This window comes from Felis catus, chromosome B2 (assembly GCF_018350175.1).
Source record: "Felis catus isolate Fca126 chromosome B2, F.catus_Fca126_mat1.0, whole genome shotgun sequence".
NCBI lineage: Eukaryota > Metazoa > Chordata > Mammalia > Carnivora > Felidae > Felis > Felis catus.
In genome coordinates, this window is record NC_058372.1 from 108212141 (window position 1) to 108231230 (window position 19090).

The following is a 19090-nucleotide window of genomic DNA, read 5'->3' on the forward strand; positions in this document are numbered from 1 at the left end:
ACTAGGAGATCAACATTGATCCAATCTGCTGATTATATTCAGATTTTCCCACTTTTACTTGTACTTTATCATATATATATATATATATATATATATATATATATATATATATATGTATATGTATATTTTAATTCTATACACCTTCATTACATGTACAGGTTTTTGTATCCACTAACACAGACAAGAATCTCAATAGCTCCATCACTATAAGGATCCCTCCTGTTGACCTTTTATAATTGTGGCAACATCCTTCCCACCTCTCTTCCCTCCTATAACCCTGGCTCTGGTAACTATCAATGTGCTCTCCATTTTAAAATGTTACATGAATGAGGGGTACCTGGCTTGCTCAGTTGGAAGAGCATGTAACTTGTGATCTCAGGGTCATGAGTTTGAACCCCACGTTGGGTGTAGAAATTACTTAAATAAATAAATCAACTTTAAAAAAATGTTATATGAATGACAGAATACAATATGTAACCTTTAGCATAATCTCTTTTAACTCAGTGTAATTCCCTCAAGATTCTACAAAGCTCAGGTCATGATGTCATGGTTTATAGGGTCGAGCCCCACATCAGGCTTTGTGCTGACAGTGCAGAGCCTGCTTGGTATTTTCTCTCCCTCTTTCTCTGCCCTACTTCACCTTGTGTACTCTCTCTCTCTTTCAAAATAAATAAATAAACATTTTTTTAAAAAACTGTCTTTGAACCAATTAATTTCTAGTTTGATTCTTTGATGAGTGCTACTTTGGTTCTAATCCTGGATCTACCATATCTAGTTTACGCAATGTTGGACAAGTTATTTAACTTCTCTGTTTTACTTCCCTTATCTAAAAATAGTAATCATATGGATAATTTAGATAGTAACTGTCTAACTCAAAGAAGTGCTATATAATAATTTATGCTAAGATAAACTTAAGAATTTTAGCTTTACTATAACGTGGAAGTGCCTTTGATTTCCTCCAAAGATAGGGACTAATGGGTAAAAAATTGGTTTGTTCTTATTAGGTGCTTTAATGTCATGGACTCCTAGAATACTATTAAGTACTTCTGTGTGTTTATATTATATTTCAAAATAGAATGTGCATTGTCATATGATGCTATTTTAAATTATGGCTGATATTTTATAATCAAATGTAGTAGCAGATTGATATAATTAAAACAACACTGGGTTGGAAGTTCATTTCAATTTACCCAGTTGAAATCATTTAAAGTCTTGAACTTTACTTTTCTCATCTGTAAAATAAGATTTGACTAGATAGGCTCTGGGGTTCTGTAAATCTCTTTATTCATGGTTGTGAATAGTTTCCATATTTAACGTGTCTTATTTAAATCATTCCTTCCTCCTGCTTTAATGACATAGTCATGTAAAGCATATGTGTTCTTTTATTATTCTAAATGCTGTCAGAATGCATGCCAGGAATCCAGGAGACAGACAAGAGCTGCCATTTACTTACTAATGGATTACTCTATTGATGAGGAGTTCTATATTCAAGTAGTACTTGAATCTATCTTACTTCACTGATAGTTGAACTTACTTAATATTCTTGATCAGGCAAGAATATTGTCTCTTGATAGTCTCAGAAAGGTTGTTTAACAATGTTCTGAACCTTAGGTCCATACATGTATGTCAGAATTTTAGTAGAAACTTTGCTATTCTTCTATATTTGATTCCTCATAAATAGTAGCAAAACAAAAACAAAGATTAATGCACCTGTGATCATTTAGAAAAGCAATTAAATAGAAACTAAAAAAATGAAAATCAAGTTAAATGATTAGTCCACTAATCAAGCTTATTTGTCACTTCATTTGCCAATGAAGTGATGGTGGCACCTGGAAATCAAGATTAAGTCAGACAAAGAAACAAAATATGTTAGTGTATTGAGTTTAATTTCTTCCATCTGCAAGGCTTCAAATGGCTATTTAAAAATTCTCCATTATATATTGGCTCCAACAATCACTGGGAAAAGAAACTTAAAACAAATTGTTTACAGAATAATTATTTATGCAAATATGTAACAAAAGATCTCTTAGCAAACAATCTATTGCTAATCCCGGCTTATACAACTTCAAAGTTATTTGTATGTATTAATACTTTGCAAGCCCTGATAATATCATCATCTTTCTTGTATCTATACTTTTATGGGCTCTTTCTTTCCCCACTAAGAAATTTCTTGTTCAGACTTATATTTTTCAAGAGACAATTCAAAAGCTATCTTTTTGTAAAATGTTTTAAATTCCTTCCTTCCACCATTTCTTGGTATAGGTCTATTTGCTCCCTGAGTTTTCTGGGAGTTTTATTTTACTCTTATTTTACTGAAATTGTGTTTTCAAATGTTAATACTCTAAATAGAGGATAAATTCTTTCAGGATATAAATTGGGTCTTACATTTCTTCATTGTAGCATGGATGCCTGGCATAGAGTGTTAGAAACTCAGTAAGTGTTACAAATGCCAGTGGAGGCACACCTTCCTATAACAAGGCAACTCTGCTAATAAATGCTAGTTGAAAATAATGAGGTTGAGATTTTTCGAGATACACAAACACCTTTCGGCTGATGGAAAATTTCTGTGAAGGCATAAGTTGAATCAGTATTATAATTGCTTATGCACGCTTTTGAATGGGGCAGCCCATGTCTTAACAAGAGGACAAATACATGGAACTACAGCAACTATGGTTAGTTTTATTAACTCTAGCTTAATTTCTGAGGTTTTAGCCACAAATTTATCATTTTTCTAGATTATCTGCTTATCTTGTGAGTGCTCATTATTTGTCTTAAGCAAAGTGCAAATAAGGAACAGACTAGATTGGGTAAACATCAAATTATTACAGATTAAAACCACTGCCTTGGAACTAAGATTGCTTTAAAATGTTGTCCCCTTTCATATCCATTAATTATTTTCTTTACTCACCAAACTCCAACCAGTTATGCAGGGACTGATTCATATAATATTTAAAATATTTTTATTACAAATCTTAATATATCTTCATTTAGATGTTAGAAATTATAAACAAGCAAAAATTTAAATATTTCCTGGAATAGAATCCTCAACAGCAATCATTGCTATTAGTTGTGAACACATCCAAACTTTTCCTTTTCTAATAATTACATAAAATTGTACAAATTATATATTGTGTATTACACATAATACATTATATATTATGCCCACAGAGGAAACTTTTGCAAAATTGCAAGTTATTTATCTCAATATTTTAACCTGATATTCCTATTGGAGATAACTTTTATGTTCTTATATATATCAAAACATCTCTTTATTTTCACACTTCTTTATGGTACCATGATTGTTTGACACATTATTTACATGTCCAAATAAATTTTGAACTCATGCATTGTAAGCCATACCATGTAAAGTAATAGTCATTATAATGATGATGATAATGATGATGATGAGAAAAAGAAAAAGGAGAAGGAGGAGGAGGGGAAGAAGAAGGAGGGGAAGAATAGGATCAACACTGAGCATTTGTGTAGCTACTCTTTAAGTAGGTACTGTCACTCCCATTTTACAAAGGCTGAAACAGAAAGTTTACATAATTTGCTTATACTATACACATTCTAATGGAAGAACAAATGCAAGTAACATGAACTACATACCTATGCTTTCACTCTTTCACATTTTATAAACTATAATGTAATTTAATCCATGTTCTATTAGTGTGTGTTTAGGTTTTACTTCTCATTTTTCTTTTTCTATTACAAAGAACACAATGAATAATTGTATGTATCCTTGCATATCTTTTTAACTTAAGATGAAGAAGGGTATTATGCAAATTTACAATATAAAAAATACTATATTGTAGCATCTATTTATCATGTTCCATAACCAAATATTATTTTTTTTAATTTTGAAAGCCTGCTTGGTGAAAAAAAATGTAATTATTTCATAAAATTGAATTTCTTAAATTATTTGTGAAATTGGGGATCTTTTATTTAGCTGTTTAAATAATTCTGTTGTGGGTACACTACTCATACTCTCGAAAATTATTCAGTTTTATTTTCTGCAATTTATTGAAATATAATTTATATACAATAGGTTGTGCACATGTAAAATATATAATTCAATGAATGTTGATAGAAACATATGCCTATGAAACCACCAGTATAAACAAGAACAATTCTGTCACTTTCCCCAAAGAATTCTCATGCCACTTTGCAGTCAGTCCCTCTCTTTATGAAGTATACATTGATTCTATTTTTCATATTATTGATTAGTTAGCATGTTTTATTTGTTCATCCATTTATTTATTTAGTCTAATTTATTTAAAATAATTATTTAAATAAATGGAATTAGAAAAATAAAGATTTTTGTTCCTTGAAATTAATGTTTTCATCAAGAGTTTATAGCCATTATTTCATTAAGTATATATTCTGTTCATTTTTTTAATTTCTCCTTCTGAGTGTCCTATTACACAAATATTGTACCAATTGATATTCTCTGACAATTCTGAGGCTTTGTTCATTTCTCTTTATATTTCTTGTTTTGGAAAGATTGGGTAATTTTTACTAATCTTTCTTCAGGTGTACTGAAGATTCTCACATCTCCATTATTTTGACAAAGATAAGAAAAGCAGTAATGTGTTCAAGGCTAGAAGATTCTAGCCCTCATCTGCTCAAAGAAACATCAACTGGAAGAGCTTCAATGGACAAAAATACCTTCACAAGAGCCACAAGAATCCAGGTGAGAAGTTAAAGCAGCCAGGTAAGGCACAGAAATTAGAAAAGATACACTGAAGACAGTAATTAAGAAGGAGAGTTTCATTTTAAAGCCCATACAGTGTAATGCGCCTGGGTGACTCAGTTGGTCAAGTATCTGCCTCCTGATTTTGGCTCAGGTCCTGAGTTCATGAGTTCAAGCCCCGTACTGGGTTTTGCACTGCCAATGCAGAGCCTGCCTGGGATTTTCTCTCTCTCTATCTTTCCCCTTCTTATTCTCTCTCTCTCTCTCTCTCTCTCTCTCTTTCTCAAAATAAATAAAGAAACTTAAAAAATAATAAAGGAGAAATAAAGACTTTCCCAAACAAAAACTGAGAAAGTTCATTATCACAGGTTCTGCCTTATAAAAAGTATTAAGGGAGTTCTTTAAGTTGAAATGAAAGAATGCTAAGCAGCAACATGAAAGCATATGAAAGTTTAAAACTCACTGGTAAAGGTAAATATATAGACAAATACAGAATAATTGGATAACGTGAGGGTGGCTCATGAATCAATTTTAATCCTAGCATAAAAGTTTAGAGACAAAAGTATTAAGAATAAATTATAACCACAAAGATTGTGGATACACGATTTAAAATGAAGTAAATTCTGACATCATTAAAATAAAGTGCGTGGGGAAGTAAAAGTATAGACATATCTTGTGTGATTGAACTTAAATTATTATTACCTCAAAAAGATTGTTACAGTAGAAAATTTTCTGCACTCCTAACCACAAAGGGAAAAAAATAAAACTTAACAAAAAAGGATTAAAAAAAGGATTGCTAAAAAAAAGGATAAAGAAAAAATAATTAATTCCTGCCTGAGATTCTCTGTATCCCTCTCTCTCTCTGCCCCTCCCTCACTCCCACTCTCTCTGTCTCTCTCAAAAAAAAAAATAATAAAAAAGAGAAAGAGAGAAACAAAAGAGCTTCAAAAAATAAAGCAATAAATATAAGTCAATAATCACTTTAAATCTAAATAGATAAAATTTACTAGTGAAGATATAGACTGGTAGAATGGATTTTAAATAATCCAACTATATGCTGCCTACAAGATAACCATTTTTTTTAAGGACACATGCAGGCTGAAAATGAAGGGATGGATGAACACATTCTATATAAATGCTAATCAAAAGAAAGCATGGATATCTATACTTAATATCAGAGAAAACAGATTAAGTAAAAATTGTCCAAGAGTCAAAGAAAGTCTTTACATAATGATAAGAGAGTCAATTCAGTGGAAAGATATAACAACTATAAATAGATATACATTGACATACACTTAAAAAAATGAAAATAAGTACAAGCAATATGCTAAGAATTAAGAAAAGCTGAAATCATATAAAATGCTCAACGGAAACCACAAAAGGTAGCAAAAGAGTAGAAGATTAAATAAGAACAAATAACAAGGGTAATAAAGAGAAAACAGTAGTGAATATGATACATATTAATCCAACTCTATCAATAATCACCTTGAATGTCAATGGTCTAAATGCACTAGTTAAAAGACAGTGGACCAAAAAGCAAGACCCAACTATGGGATGTCAATAAGAGATCCACTTTAAATGTAAAGACACATACAGATTAAAAGGAAATGGATGGAGTAAAATATACCATACTAAAACTAATCAAAGAAAGCAAGGGTAGCTATATTAGTTTCAGACAGAACAAATGTCAAAGCAGGGGAAGTTATAAGGGATAAAGAAGGGCATTACATAGTGATAAAGAAGTTCAATTCTCTAAGAAGATATAATAATCTTTAATGTTTCTGCACTCAAATCAAGCTATGTAAGGCAAAAACTAACAGAATTGCAAACAGCAATCGATGAATCCACTATCATATTTGGTGCTATGATTTCAATGTTTGTGTCCCCCCAAATTCATATTTTGAATTCCTAACACCCACATGATGGTGTTAGTAGATGGGATGTGCTTAAGTCATGGGGGTTGGAAGGCTCATGAATGCAATTAGTGCCTCATAAAAGAGTCTTTAGGCAGATCTTTAGCCTTTTACCCATGTTAAGGACACAGCAAAAAGACACTGGCTATTAACCAGAAGGATGACTCTCACTGGAGAACATGACCATGCCAGTGTCTTGATCTTGAACTTTCCAGCCTCCAAAACTGTAAGAAATACATTTTTACTGTTTATAAGCTACCCGGTCTGGTGTTTTGCTATTTTTCATTTGCTAAATGAACTATAACAGTTGGAAATTTCAACATCTTTTTTTATCATAAATGGCAGACATCCCTTTATCAGCTCTAGTGGGCAGAAAAATCAGCAAGGACATAGTTGAACTCAATAATAGTATCAGTCAACTGAATAGAATTGGCATTTATAGACTATTTCATTCAACAATAGCAGTTTACACATTCTTCTCAAGCTCAGTTGGAACATTCCCCATGATAGACAACATTCTGGGACATAAAACAACCCTTACCAAATTGGTTTAACCATATGGTCACATATGACAGGATTTCCTTCTTATTCTTTTAAGGCTGATTTATATTACATTATATCTATATAGCACATTTACTCATTCATCCATTAATGGACATTAGTTTGTTTGTACATCTTGGATATTTGAATAATGCTACAATAAACATGGGAAATGCAAATATCTCTAAAAGACCCTGATTTAAATTCTTTTGGATAAATACACAGAAGTGGGATTGCTGTATAATAAGGTAGTTCTATTTTTAATTTTTTTTTTGAGTCACTTTACCTTTGAGACTTCCAAAAGTCTCTCTTTTTCTTTGGATTTTGACACTGAGAAAATGTGTCTCTACATGGACTTCTTTGGGTTCCTCTTTAGAGAATTTTTGGGTTTCTTGAATCTGAATATCTATTTTCTTCTCCAGATAATGGGGAAGTTTTGGTCATTATTTCTTTAAATAAACTTTCTTCCCCTTCCTCTAGCTCTTCTTTTTGGGCTTCTATAATGTATATACTGGCCTACTTGATGGTGTCCTATTAGTTCTATAGGTTTTCTTCATTATTTCTCTTTCTTTTTCTTTCTGCTCCTCGGTGACTGGATCATTTCAAATGGTCTGTAGTTATATTCAGATTCTTCTGCTTAATTTTGTTTGCTGTTTTAACTCTTCTAGTGATTCTATTTCAGGGCAGTTTTATTAATCAGCTCCAGGATTTCTCTTTGTTGAAATACTCATTTTCTTCGTATATTATTTTTCCTGATTTCAGTCAGCATTTTATACGCGTTATCTTGAGTTCTTTCTCAGGCAATTAATATATCTTCATTTCTTTAGGGTCACCTTCTGTAGATTTGTTGTTGATGGTGTTCCTTTGTTTGGACTATGTTTTCCCGTCTCTTCATTTTCCTCAACACTTTCTATTGGTTTCTGCACATTTGAAAACACAGCTACGTCTCCCAGTCTTTGTGGACTAGCTTCATTCAAGGAAAGCCTTTTGTCTATCAGCCTTGGTAGAGATTCTCGCAGCCTCTCATATCTTTCCTGTGGTCATGTTGTGTCTAGACTTAAACATATAAATCCTGATTAGAGTGATTTTTTTGTTCCTTTTTAAGGAGAACATAATCTTTGTTTCCATGTTTGTCTGCTATACTGTGGATTTTCTGAAGCAGCAGCATACTGCTCAACTCTTTTTTTTCTTTTTTTCTTTTTGAGTTTGCAGCAGCCTCCAGGCATCTAGATTTCTTTATTTCCCATCAGCAATCTGAGGCAGATGAGAGAGAAATCAGTCCCTTGGGCAACCCCCTGTAAAAATCTGAATGTTGGATATATGTTTGAGTGTTCTCTTTCCCTGCCTAGAGATACGTCAGAGACTGAGTTTTCCTGATCATGTCACACTGAGCCAGGGACAGAGGATCTGGTGGTGACTGTATACTATACCAAACCTCACCTTTGTTCTCAGTGGCTCCCAGCCAGTGAGAGCATGCCAAGTCCTGGAAGTGCTCTAAGGAGATTAAGAAGCGTGTCCCTTTGGCAGCTCTTTGAAAAGCTGGGATATTGGATGGATATTCCAATTCTTGCTCTTCTCAGGGGGAAGCAGGAATTGGGGATATTTGCCTACAATTTCTGCAATAAACTGGAGAGAGGGTTTATAGCCAATAAGTGTGTATATAGTCCAAATCGTCTCCTTTGTTCTCAGCAGCTCCTAGCATGGGGCCCTTTCCTGTCAGTGCTCAGATTCAGGCATGACAGAAACCAGTTTCTTGAGCAGTCCCCTGAAAAGTCATAATGATGGGTATGTTATCCAGTCCTTTCCCTCCCTTGGGAGAAGCTGGGAGCTCAGTTTCCTCCTGACTATGTGGTGCTGTGCCTGGGAGAGGGATTATGGTGAGAGTGGCCTCTAAATTTTCCTACCGGTTTGAATGTGCCTGTTTTCATGCTTGCTTGGGGGTGTAGGAGCCTCCCAACTGATCTCTGGATTTCTCACAAAGGGAATTGGTCCTTGTATTCGTGTTGAATAATTGTGTCTATGAAGAGAAGGAGGGCTGGGCTTCCTCTTTTATCATCTTGCTGATGTTTCCCAACTTCAAATTTCTGAAGTCCTTGGTTAATTTTCAGAAGTTAATTATTTATTTTGCAGTTGACTTGTAGCTTAATTGCATTATGGTCAGAGAACAAGCTCTGTATATTACAATCATTTCAAATGTGTTAGAATTTGCTCACTGGCCAACCAGAATAGGATGAATTTTTTAAAAATAGATTATTTACCCTCGAAAAAGGAAAAATGCTCAAATTCTTGGAGAGTTCTATACATGTCTATTAGTCAACATTGATAATCATGTTCAGATTTTTGAAATCTTTCCAGATAGTTTTTTATCTTTTTAATTATTTCACTAATGACTAGAGGTCTGTTAAAAATCACACACTATGACTTAATTTGCCTATTTATTTTGCCTATAAAGTTTTTGCTTTCAATATATAGAGGTTATGTTTTGGGACACATAGAAGTTTAAAATTGCTATATCCCTTAGGCTTTTATAAAATTTATTCCATGTCATTTTATTTAGTGGCAAGTCTGGTCTCCTCATAGTGCCCTGGGGAAGATGGGAATGCTAGTGGTTTACTTCTGGTTCATTTCTACCCAGAAGGTGGAACCAACTGTGGATAAACAATAGGATGCTAAACCTTCTTCTCCTCTTTTCAAGTCCATCACCACCACACTTCAGTATCATATCTTGATTTAATCTAGAGAAACCCTGACCTTGAGTGCTTTGTCTATGTCTCAGGACTTTCCTCTCTTATTTGTCCTGCTAATTTGCCTTTGATATCTTTAATTTTTGAAGATCATTTTTTCATATTTTACTCAGGATTTTGAATTAAGTATGTTTTGTTTTTCCAATAAGAAGATGCTTCTAGGTAAAGTAACCCACATTTACTAAAAATCAGAATGAATGTTTTCAATACTTTTTTAAGAGTTTGAAGCTGTTACTTAAATGTTGTTACCATTAGCTGCCATCCACATTAGGCTTCAGCTATCGTGTTCTTTTTACTATTATTTCACATCTCTCATACTCTCTTCACTATATAGTTTATTTATGTCTGGAATTTTTTTTCCTCCCCTCCAGTTGCATAACTAAGTCCCACTTGTTGTGCAACTTGAAACTCAAACTTAGGCTAAATCTCCCTTTTATGTATTTAGAATAGTATTTCTTCTTTATAGACTTATTTCAGTTGTTCTTTACATTTGTATGTCTGTATAGAGGTAAAGGTATGTGCAGGCAAGGTATCACTATGCCAGGATATGCTAAAAATATGCATGAAATAACTGAATGAAATAAATGAATGAGTAAAAATTTGAAAGGTAGAAATATTTACTTCAGGTATGCAATTTAAAAAGACTGGTCACTATCAATTTCTACATAATTTATGTTTGTTTATTTTTTCTTGTATACTTTATTCCCTGCATATTTTTCATGATATTTGAATGTGGGAGATCCTCTTAGACCCATTAACTTGTTCTTTAGAATTAATCTTCTTTTGGGGGTATTAAAAGACTTGAGTGATCATTTCTGTCACTCAATATTCTAAGAGGAAGAGATATATTATTATCTAAAGTCCATTGCATTCAGGACACTTTGTTTCTATTTGATTCCTCTATATCCTGAAATCACTTCTTTTCCTGCCTGCTGTGTTCTACTGTGTCCCAACAATTCATACCCCATTTGAATTTTTGTTTTCTTTCTTTTTGCTTTTTTTCCCTGGTTTTAAGTGAACTGGCTTCTTAAGTGAGAAACTGAATTAGGGAGAAGTACCCACCCTGAATTCTTATTTGTGGATCAGAATACATTTTTCTGTGCATATCTATTTATGCTTGATAGTTGCTCTACAACTATAAAGTTGGGTCACTGTTTATTCATTGATTTCTCTCATCTCCCCTCATCTTCACCCTTCCTGTTTTACAAGGGGACAGTGGTAAAAATATATGGCTAAGTATAAATGTATAGGCTTTTTTTTAATCCTTGAGGCCAATGCTGATTCATAATTTGGCAATGAGGTACATATGGGGTAATTTTAAATTCTCTTGTTTTGACAAGTCCTCAGGACTCATGAGTCACAACAAAAGGATACTAACGTATGCTTTAGAAATGCATATGATTACTTTATATCATAGTGCATCTTTCTTTCAGTTGAGAAATTGTCAATTCACAATTTCTTTTTCCCATCTGACTGTAATTTCACTAAATATTGGAGTTACTCCTCATTGTTTATAAAATGATGCTGCATCTATTTGCTAGCTTTAACATTGATGAGGTTTACATATCTCTATTTTTTGTTCCTTTCACTCATTCCACTATCTTAAAGACTTTATACCTACATCTGCCCTAGAATCTACCTTTGAAGTTCCCACAATAATAATGAAAAAGGATCAAAGATAATAACATATTACACTTGTAACTCAAATCTCAGAATAATTGATTTGCAAATTAATATATGAAAATTAATATATAAAAAAGGAATCATGTGAAAAACCTATTCTGACACATTGTGTTTGATTTTGACATTTAAGTAACTTCTTGTGGGAGGCACATAGATACTACTATCCACTGGCTTTTCACCAGCAAATTATCCAAGTTGATATCCAAGGAAAGCATCTAACTTTTATTAATGAAGGAATATAGACTGTGATAGGAATAGATTTTGAATAATACTGAAAGTTAAATACCTATGAAGTATATGTAATTTTCCAGATTTTTCTCATATACTAAAATTTATCTTCTATAAAACTAAGCAAATTTTATTCTCCTGTGAGACTATAGAGAGCTGTTTATGTAATACTGCTTTAAAAAACATTTTTAAAACCTTTAATATTGTGTATAATTGTCACTTGGCTGTAATTATTCTAAAACTGTTATTTGTTAATACACATTGTCTTCAAATAAATTCTGACAGTTTTGCAGTCATATAAAGTTCATGTGAACTGCATCAAGTATTTCCATATGACAAGCATATTAAATTAATTCAAAAAGGGGCACTTAAGTGTTTTTGTTATTTTTAAATTTTCATATAGCACCAATTTATTTGCTGCAGGTGTTTATCTTGCTGTGCACAGCAGCAAGTTCTCATATGCCTGTCCACTTGAAGTAACAACTGAGGGCTCCACATTGAGCTATATAACAATTAGCATCTCTCCGACAATATTGTCTTTCAAAGAGCTCTCTGCCTATCAGCATCATGTCTCTTCTCTGGGCCAATATCTCATTCATTAGAGAAGATGTGTAGTGGAAGAATATCATTTTGAGCATGAGCAACAATGAAGAAATAAACAAAAAATAATGATGAAAGATAATTTATATATGTGTTCTTCCTAAGTGAATACATCAAGAGTGGTCAAAATCACTCAGAATGCTCTATTGGATTTTCCCTGAGATGAAGTTTGATTTTTTCAAATCTGAATTATCCCAGGAGTGATATACAAAAGACAATTAGAATGTTTGCACTCTTCCTCTGATATCCTACCAATCTTATCCTTGAAAAATATCATAAAAAAAAAAAAACCATGGCGCTCAATCATGAAAGCAAATTAGTGGCGTTTAGTTTAAGAAGAACTATGTCCTCCTATGAATCATGATTATGTCATTATGAAAATCTGGATTTTATAGCATCAAGTCAGCAGAAAGATTCATTTTGAAAGTTGACAAATTTTTCAACATTTGGCAAAATGTCTACTTCTATATAAAATTATTTTAAATATCTATAAAATCCTTGAGGTTTTAAATATTGAATTACTTTATTCTTCATTCTTTAAAAAATGGCTTTTCTCTTAAATGAATAAGATGTAATTGTTACGATCTATTTCCTCATTAAAGTACACTCTATGGTTTGCAATGTCATGTGTAGCATAGCTAAAAAGAAAACATCTTTGTTCTCATAACTTTTAAAAAGATACCATAAGAAGCCTTCTATCACCATAAGAAACTTGTATTTACTGATCCTCTTGGATTATTTCTACATTATAAGATTTTTCTTATTGTATGGAAGTGTGAAAGGCATTAGTTACATACTAAAGGTTATCTGTATTAATAGAGTTGAAATTGCCTTTAAAACATTTTTCTTATTGTCTTTTGAGAGGTAGATATTTGCATATAATTTTAATCTTTTCCTTTGCTATTGTTTTTGGTTTCCTTATAAAGATGGTCCAATTTGGTATTTCATATTTTCTTAAAATTACATCTTATAATCCTATATCTAAAAATCTTTTTATTTTTAATTATGTCATATTATTCAGTTTTAGAATTGATTGTTTATTCATTCTCTAATATTTCAGGATTATACTAGTGAGAGGTTTTTAAAAATATATTATAAGTTTCAGATAAATAGTTTTGTGTTTTTCTGATCATTTCTCACTCTTATATATTTTACTATTTTCTTGTCTGTATCTTTACAAATGCTTTACTTCTATTTATTTTGAGTTTATTTAATTTTGTGTGTTCAGCTAAGTTAATGTAGTCTCAATCTTTCCTATTTTTTAATAAGTGAATTTACTTCTATAAATTACTCCCTCAAAACTACTTTGTCTAATTCCCAGATTTTACATACTAGCACTCTCATCACTCATTTGATTTTTTTCACTTTCTATTTTCTTGTCATCTTTTACTCACAAATTATAAGGAAGCATATATTAAAATTAACATATGGATTTTTTAAGTTAACTTTAATTTTGATTTGTAATTTAATTGCATGTGCTAAATGAATATTGCTTATATGGTATTGATTTTGTTGTAGTTGTAAAATTCTTTGGGTTCTATTACATGATTGATGTTATCAGTTAGATTTAGATTTAGATATGAGAAGTGGGAATAAAAATAACATTGGCTTGACATCATAGAAGTTTAATTCTCTTTTTTAAAAAAAATATTTATTTTTGAGAGGGAGAGAGACAGAGAAAGTGCGAGAGCAGGGGAGGGGCAGAGAGAGAGAGAGATATTCAGAGGATCTGAACCAGGCTCTGCGCTGATGGCTCAAACTCATGAACCCTGAGATCATCACCTGAACAGAACCAAGACTCCACACTTAACGGACTGAGCCACAGAGGCGCCACAATTTCTCTTTTATTTAACGATTTGGAAACAGGTTGATATGGAAAACCTGTTCCACAAATTCCTTCAGGGATACCACCTACTTGAATCTTTCTACTCCACAACCTCCTAATATGCCCTTTATCTTCATGAAAGATTGAGCTCCAAGACTAATTTTTATAGTTCAAACATAAAGATTAAGGCATGGCAAAAGACAGGGCACCAGGCATGCCCTACTTGCCTCCTAAGGAATATTCCAAGAAACTGCCACATGACAATTTGCTTAAAGTTATCTCTAAAATACTGCACCCCACTCAAGTCTAGGATCCCTATGTGGTACTCAATCCTGTCTATGTGTCTAGAGTTTGGCCCTTTGACACATAAAATAGTATAGGACCATCTTCTCCACAATCTCCCAAATACAGAAACAGTACACAGAGAGTAAAAACTCTCACTCAGAAACAAGGTGGGATGTGTGTGTGTGTGTGTGTGTGTGTGTGTGTGTGTGTATGAAAAACTCAGCAGAAATTGGTTTGTATTACACCAAACCCTGCAAGATAAAAACTGGGAAGATTTCATACCATTATATTGCATATTTGCCATGTTTAGTCAATCAGATAGACCTTGGTTCTGCTTTTTGAGAATTTCTTTTTTCATTGCTCTCACAGTACCATGGTCCCAAGGGCTTACATAGTGAGCTGTAGTTTTCTAGCTTACCTCAGATGAGATAATGTTGCTGACGCTCTGACAGTACTGACTTTATTATGAGTTCCTTAAATGCATAAAAGCTATGTGATTTACCACAGTGGTGTCTGTATCTGCCATTTCATTCAACCCAATGCTACCATTGGCACTTCTTTGTAATGATTGTAAACTGTGTTCATGTCAATAATATATTAATATTTGTACAATTATAAATGATAGCCCAGTTAATTATATACTCTTGGTTAGTTTCCTTTGTGGTTGTGCATCTGGTTATCCAGAAAAACTTTACAGGGGGTAGGATTATGGTAGGTGGTAAGACTCCCAGGGGCATTTATTAAGTGACTCAAAAGTCCATTTATTAAGTGACACAAAAGTCACATGGCATGTGACTAGCAGTATTCAGAGTTAGAATATAATTTCACAAATTTGTTAGGATATTTAATACATTTGAATTTAGACAACTATTACTGAACTTGCTATTGGATTTGTATATACCAGATATAGATGTAAATCAGAGTAATTTTATTTAAGACTACACAGTCTCAGGATCTTTCATGTTCTTATTATGCTTACTTCAGTAAGAATGGGCTATTTAGGCTAGCTATAAAATAAATTTTAAAAATAAACATTTTTGGAAGGAAAGAATGAAAAGTTACATAGTGACCTGATCAGACATCATACCAAACAGATGGCATCAACATAAGTTAGAAATGGAAAGATACATTGTAGAATTTTGCTAATGTTCATGTTTTGGAAAAATGTTCTACAACTTGAACCATTAATTGTTAAAATATGGTATCTAAGCATGTCAACCCTTATTGTATTTAGGTGAAATGTATAATGACTCATAATTAGTTATTCAAACTTAACATTCTATAATTACTCCAAAACCTAAATTGTAAACAATTTAAAGTTTCCTTTCTTCACCAGCTTTTAAGCTGAATTTATCTCTTTATATAAATTTCTTTAAGTCTTTGCAATATTTGTAGGTAGCATTTTAATTGTATGAATCAAAATATATTACCCATATATAGTCTATTTATCATAATAACAGGCTCACTTTTCTTTAACAATTGAACAATTATAATTAAGATTCATATGAAGAAAAAAATTACTGATATTTTTTACTAGATATTAAATCTATTTTTTTTTAATTTTTTTTTCAACGCTTATTTATTTTTTGGGACAGAGAGAGACAGAGCATGAATGGGGGAGGGGCAGAGAGAGAGGGAGACACAGAATCGGAAACAGGTTGCAGGCTCTGAGCCATCAGCCCAGAGCCTGACGCGGGGCTCGAACTCACGGACCGCGAGATCGTGACCTGGCTGAAGTCCGACGCTTAACCGACTGCGCCACCCAGGCGCCCCGATATTAAATCTATTTTAATGACCCAAGCATTTGAAGAAAAACTTGGAGGTAGAATCAATGTGATGAAATTTTAAATTAAATCATATGTGAAATAAATTCTTAGGAAAGGAAGCTACATACCTCTTCAACCGTATAATTGATGTTTATACACATGCATCTCTATAAAGCAATGGATGAAGTTAGTACTAACTTCAACTCAGAATGGCCTCTAAAGTTAAGAAGTATAAAATTATCAGGTGGAATAAAAATCTAAAGATACACTAGCAGATTTAAAATTTGTAAGACATGATTGTAATTTGAAAGTTCTTAAAACAAATAAGTTCTATAATACTGTGGCCTCATAGGTTAGTATATGGGTGTTTAATGTAGACATATCACAATTTTTAAATAATTGAAGAGATCACTATTTTCTAAGGGAAAAATAAATAAAATTCTTTTCCAGTTTGTAGATGATTTACATTGACCCAAAACATTGGTAGCTTCATTTTATCCTAGTCTTTGTCCTGAAAGCTTAGTACATAACTTAGAGATAACTGAGTTGTATGTTTTATTTGTTGAGATAAATTTTAAGATATAATATTTAGGAAGATTCTTCACTTCTTTATCTACTGGATTGCATAGCTTAAAACAACATATTTAAAAGTTTAAAAATCACATCTACATTATTTTAATAGCAATTTATTCGTCTTGTTTTGCATACTATACTGATTGGATTAATATTTTCTTAACCTAATGCAGATTATTACTAAGTCAAAATAAAGATACTATTTCAGAAGCACCTGGGTGGCTCAGTCAGTTAAGCACCCAACTCTTGGTTTCAGCTCAGGTCATGATTTCATAGTTTGTGAGACTGAGCCCCACATTGGGCTCTGTGCTGACAATGCAGAGCCTACTTGGGATTCTCTCTCTCCCTCTCTATGCCCCTCCTCTGTTCTATTTCAAAAATAAATAAATAAATAAATAAATACATAAATAAATCTTTTAAAAGATTGTATTTCATTTATTCTGAAATAAATTTTCAACACACTGTTATATATAATATTTAGTTACAGTAAATTTGGTTAAAAGTGAGTTTGCCTATTGTACTGTTTTTGAGCATCAATAGAAGAACATTCTTAAATCCTTTTAGATACCAGAGATATCAGTAAACTTGAATCTCTTAAATATCGAAGCACCTTCCATGCTTGTTATCAAGTGTTGTTTAAATAAAGATTGTTTTTTGCAAACCTCTGAGATGTATATTAAATTTTTGGCAGCAGTTAAGATACTGAAATTTTAAACTTACACATTGATATATGTCAATTATTTCTTAATAAACTGGAAAAAAGAACCAAATTTTTTAAACCACATGCATTATTTATTATTGTTAGTGTATTGCCTTTAAGATTAAATTTACCAAATTATTACATTTTTGTTACCTATTTTGTTACCTATTGGTAGTTGTGGACTTTGTGTCACAAAAATGTCAGAAGTCAACACCTTAACTCAGCCTTACTTAAGATAAAGCAAAGACCCATTTTTCAACTGTATCAAGCATATTAGTAGGGTTTTTAAAAATCTGATATTATTTATATGTAAGTTACAATGACATAATACAAAATAATTAAAAGAAAAAAGAAATAAAATCACGAACTGTGTTTATATTTCACTTAGTTATCCAGAAAAATTCACTCTTTCATCAGACATGATGTTTTTATCCACTCATTACCTGGTGCCAGGTGGAATTCTGGTAACAGAGTAGTGTTGTACAAGGAAGCATCATAAAGCAGATCATGGGCAGCCCAACTGCGCTGTGAACATATGCAGTACCTATTTCAAATGTTTAATACAAACACTATTTACATGAATTTAGAAGATTGCAAATAATTATATATCTTTGGTAGAAATATGTCTAATTCAGTGGCAGTTTACAGTCAAAGTATTGTCAAATAAGAAGGAAATCAAGAAAAAAATTCATATAGTCACTTAGCATTTATTTGCTAAATAAATGTTTGCATCTTTGTGGCAACATCTCATCAACAAAGATGTTTAGCAAATTTTTGTTGCTAACCTAACCCGGATCATCAGGCAGCAAACGTGAATACTGTGTTTTCATTCTCTGCCTTATCCATTGCTATCCTATACTTCACACACATACACCTTTCAGCTTGTTTCCTACATCTTCCTTCTCCTGCTCCAGCATACCCATATACCTTAATACAGAATAGCCACAAAACTTTGAGGGGAAAATAAATTACTCTTGTCAACGGACTGTTCCTTGGTGAGAGTTAGTCTGAGGGCTCATAAGGACCCTCCAAGGAGCTTAGTACTCACGAGTAGACTGAGGAAAGCTGGAACATATATATCAGAGAAACAAATAGTAAAATCCCAGAATAGATGAGAAACCAAGGCCCATGGAAACCATTTTAAACCAGTTTCCACACTGAGTCCTTGGCTTATAACTGTGGGCTAGTGGGTAGATGAGAAAGGCTTTTTAAAAATCAGTGATCAAAACAGAGATAATCTTATTATTTTCATTAATATTGATTTGACTGTAATCATTTTCTGGGGAGATGTAATCAACATTAAGTGACCCAAGGGAAGCTAAAGGATTAAAAGTATATGAATAAAGATATACTTGTAAGGAAATGATAAGAAATGTTGAGAATAGGAAAATAAAATAAATGTATAGAGGGTATAGATGAAAAGAATGACAGCAGTGAGAATAAAAGAAAAAGTAAGAGGAATCAAAGTATTAGAGTTCTTTTTTATTTTTATTTTTTTTAATTTTTTTTTCAACGTTTATTTATTTATTTTTGGGACAGA

The 19090-nt window shown here is 32.4% G+C and overlaps 1 protein-coding gene across 7 annotated transcripts in view; it reads left to right on the forward strand.

The window, feature by feature from the left end:
- Positions 1-19090, forward strand: part of LOC109499872 (high mobility group protein B1-like) — an 807961-nt gene that overhangs the window by 780264 nt on the left and 8607 nt on the right. For all 7 annotated transcript variants that reach the window (XM_045057966.1, XM_045057965.1, XR_006598229.1 and 4 more), the window contains one exon: positions 4534-4693. The gene's annotated coding sequence lies outside the window, so the exon portion shown is untranslated. The remainder of the gene's footprint in view (positions 1-4533; positions 4694-19090) is intronic.